General features: G+C 45.2%; 1 pseudogene; it reads left to right on the forward strand.

Moving 5' to 3' along the window:
- The first annotated feature begins 669 nt into the window (after positions 1 to 669).
- Positions 670 to 2,152, forward strand: LOC144255085 (neurofilament light polypeptide pseudogene; annotated as a pseudogene).
- The last annotated feature ends 2,399 nt before the right edge of the window (positions 2,153 to 4,551 follow it).

Below are 4,551 nucleotides of genomic sequence, written 5' to 3' on the forward strand. Positions count from 1 at the left end.
ATAAATGCAATAAAATGGTTATTCATAAATTTAAAAAGAAAAGAAATTGCCTAATAGATAAATCTTTCTCATTATTACACACATTACAATCTACTTATATTTTATTGGTTGATGAAAGTCACAAGACAAACTTAAATTCCAAACTCTAAAGTCTACTATTCTTGAAAGACATAGCCTGGCCAGCCAGGTCCAATGAAGATATGCAAAGAATGTTTTGCTCTCATAAAAGAAACCCTGGCAAACCTATTTGGGCCAGGAGAAAGGCTGCACTTCATGGTGACAACATGTATTGACTAGCATGTGTGCAAGAGGCACTAGTTGATTCTCAGTACCGCATATAAATAAATGAATAAAATAAAACCAAAAATCACTTGCCTCTGAGAGCACACCCCCCAATGACCCAACAACTTTCCCCTAGGCCCCACCTCTGAACATTCATCATTTCCCAAGAGCACCACCCAAGGGAACAATTCTTGAACCCCTTGGCCTTTGGGGGACTCTCAAGTCCAAACTATGGCAATCTCTTAAGTAAAAATAAATTAATAATAATAATAATAATAGGCACACAGCCATCCATCCTTCCCTTTCCCTTTCTCCCCTGTCCTTCCTCCTCTCCAGGCCCCCATGTCCGCCATGGGCGGGGGGAGGGGGGACGCCCTGGCCGCCAGCATGAGTTCCTTTAGCTATGAGCCTAGACCTCCTAAAAGTGGCACTATGTGGAGACTCCCTGGGTGCACATCTCCAGCATGCGCAGGGGCTACAGCACCGCACTCTCCACTTACTCCAACTACTGGGCCCGGGTGTCCTCCTGGTCTCCCTGACCCGCAGCTACTGTCCAGTTCCGGCTCCTTGATGCACAGCCTGGAGAACCTAGACCTGAGCCAGGTAGCCGCCATTAGCAATGACCTCAAGTCCATCCGCACTCAGGAGAAGGTGAAGCTCCAGGACCTCAAGGACCGCTTTGCCAGCTTCATCCAGCGCGTGCACAAGCTGGAGCAGCAGAACAAGCTGCTGAAAGCCGAGCTGCTGGTGTTGTGCAGAAACATTGGGAGCAGTCCCGCTTCTGGGCGCTGTAGGAGCAGGAGATTAGCCACGTGCGCCTGGCGGAGGGACGCTACCCATGAGAAGCAGGCGCTCCAGGGCGAGTGCAAAGTGCTGGAGGAGACTCTATGCAACCTGCAAGCATGCTAGGAAGAGGAGGTGCTGAGCCGCGAGGACGCCAAGGGTCACCTGATGCAGTCGCGGGAAGGCACAGAGGAGGTGGCGCTGGCCCCAGCTGAGCTCCAAAAGTATATCCACAGCCTGATGGACGAAATCGCTTTTCTAAATCTCCAAAGCCTCATTCTGTCTCAGCCTTTCCTTCTCTCTTTTTAGGCTCCTCCTCTCCTTTAGAACTTGTTCTTATTTTCATTTCTCCGCCCTTTGCTGCCTCTGTTTTCTCACCGCTGTCTCTCCCCTTCAGTCTCAGTCTCTCTCTCTCTCTCTCTCTCTCTCTCTCTCTCTCTCTCTCTCTCTCTCTCTTTTCTTCCTCTCTCTCTTCCCCACCCTCTCCCCCTCTCCCCTACTCCCCCTCTCCCCCTCTCCCTGTCTCCTCCTCTCCCCCTCCCCCTCTCTTTCTTTGCCTCCATCTATCATTCCTATCTTGCCTTCCGCGGTCTCCCTGGGTACCCTGCCTGCGCCCCCAGTCCCACCCACCCGCCAAAGCTCCCTAGGTGCTGAGCAGGGGAGCCCAGCCTGTGTGCAGAACAGGAGCCCCAAGGTGCTGGCCTGGCAAATCTCAGCGCCCTGTTTGCTGGCAGAAGCCCTCCGCAGGATAGCGCCAGGCCAGCCCAGGAGGAAATGCTCCAAGACTGAGCCAAAATTCCTGGGAAGCTTGGGGCTTTCTGGCTCCAAAACACTCTTCCCCTCCAGAGGCCCCGCGGCACCTGGCAGATCTCAGAGACCCCAAAGACCTAATCTCTAGGTTCCAGCCAGGGCGCCACCCCAGGAAGGAAGGGTGTTCCTGCACAGGAGGGGATTTGGGGAAGACCTTTAGCCCTAGGAGGCTGCCCCAGGGGTCCAGAGGTTCCTTATGAGCCCATTTCTCTGAGAGAAGTGCTTTCCTCTTTGTCACCGCAGGTTGTTGGCACAGGACCTGAAGCCGGACTCCTAGGGAGCTTTTCTGTCTACCCAAGGACAAGATATTAATGCTAATGCTGTCCAACTCCATCTGACCCTGAGAGGGAGATTCAGTCAAGGTGTCTGCCCTCCACAGAAATCCACTGCTTTGGTAAAGAAGTAGCAGCAATATTAAAAGACGCCTTTCAAGAGACAATAAATTCATGGCTGTCATGCAGATAGAAAATGAGCATGTTCCAAAGATTTTATTTAGCTCATTGTTAATGAGGGAACAAGTAGAATTTACAACCAGTCCTAAGAATGGACTTAGATTAGGAAAAGCAGCTTGCACATGCAAAAAGAATTTTGCACTCCAGGAGGGATGGGAACCACTACAACCTGTAGCAGACAGAATTGCAGATCTGTAGACTATCTATATCTATCTATATCTATATCTATATTTTTTTTGGGGGGGGGACTGAAGGCACAGCTCAGTGGTGGTGTGCTGGCCCAGCATGTGAAAGAACCTGGGCTCAGTCTCTGGTAGTGGCCCTCTACTAGTGTTAGGTAGACTGTAGGGAAAGAGGAAAGGGGAATCACATATTCACACATTATGTCTAACCTTTAAGGACTTCATGCTCTACTAATTGTTGTGATACTAATAAACAGCTGCTGAGCTTTGATTGATTGACTTCTACTCTTTGCCACTTCTGATCTTTCCTTAAATGTCATTTAAAGCAAGTCATTGTCCATTATGCAGATCAAGAAATCTAGGTTCAAAGAAATCAAGAACCTTGCAGATAACTTGCAGATAAGTCACACAACTGGCACAAAGAGGGGTCAGGACTAGAATCTAACTTGTCTGCCTCTGTACAGCATGGTTCTTAGATAATAACACACTACATCCTGTTGTGTTTATGCTAAAAGAAAACTGGGGGGGGGGGTTCTTCATTCCAAAAGCTGGGTGAGTTTTTTGGTGATCTTCTAATCATCCCCCACCTTCCTCCAGTTTAGAACACAGAAACTGAGACAAGTGCAAAAAAATATAGTTTTAGTGAAAATACAAATAAAGGTACAGCCCTAACACATCTGAGAGCTCTGAGTACTTGGAGTACCTTGCTTGCTTCACATGGAACACTTTCATGGCCAAGCCTGGGAGAATGACTTTATCCATCTAGAGTCCCCATTAGGTTTATTTGGAGGAGCCCCTGCAGGCCACGTCTGCCTCTCTGCCTTTTCTGTTCCTGGCTCAGTGCAATTGTCCCACATAATTACCTAATCAATAATCTTCACAACCCATCTCCTCCTGAACAGTAAGACAATAGCCTCAGGCACAGACATTCTGATTCTGAGTCATCAGATCTGTCACCAAGACTAATATTTAATTAAAATATATATATATATATATATATATATATATATATATATATATATATATATATATAAATTGTACACAACACACTAATTTCTTTCTTTATTTTTATGTGATGCTGAGTATTGAACTCAGCATACCTCACATGCTAGGTAAGCACTCCACCATTGAGCAACAACCCCAGCCCTAAGGATCTAATTTTTAAAAAGCTTACATGGGGATTATGATGCCCAGATGAGCTGGGCTAGAAGGAAGGGTTTATTTAAAGAATGCATTGAATTTCTCATACTTGGACATTCCACAGTAGTTTAGCTCAGTGGGAAATTATCAAAGAATACTTAAATCCACAAAAATTCTTATAGATCTAATTTAGGGATTGGTTGCCTAATATTGTGAATTTAAGATTAGAAACACACACACACAAACACACACTTTGATTTCTTGTTATATTAGAGCACAAAGTAATAAAGTATAAAATGCAAAACATCAAACTCCTCCCTGTCACTAATTTCCTCTACCCAATAATTCCAGTTCAGTTCCCACAGCATGGTGGACACTTCCTATTTCCTCTCTACATATTCCCTGTATTCTTAGTATGTATGGAGAAAAAAATATAAACATGGAATCAAATAAAAAATATTTTGCTTTTAAATTCATGTCTACCTCAGTCCTAGCATCAAATCCTGGGAGATGACTAAGTGGTCGTATGCTGGCCCAGCATGTGAAAGAACCTGGGTTCAATCCCTGGTGGTGGCCTTCTGCTAGTGTTAGGTAGACTGTAGGGAAAAGTTTATGAAAGTGAGTACACATAAATGTACTTTATTCCATGTAGGAGCTGCAAAGTATCCTGTGGATGGGTATACCATTATTTATCCAGACAGTGCCCTATTTATGGACAAAGGGACTGTTTCTTTTTTCCCCAATATAAAACATGTTTCAAGAACATACTTGTGTATATATCATTTTATCAGTTTCATGTATTTATTTATTTAGAGACATTTCATCACTGAGCTATATCCCCAGTCCTTTTTAAATTTTTATTTTGAGACAAAGTCTCACTAAGTTGCAGATTTGTCTGCCCC

This window comes from Urocitellus parryii, chromosome 5 (assembly GCF_045843805.1).
Source record: "Urocitellus parryii isolate mUroPar1 chromosome 5, mUroPar1.hap1, whole genome shotgun sequence".
NCBI lineage: Eukaryota > Metazoa > Chordata > Mammalia > Rodentia > Sciuridae > Urocitellus > Urocitellus parryii.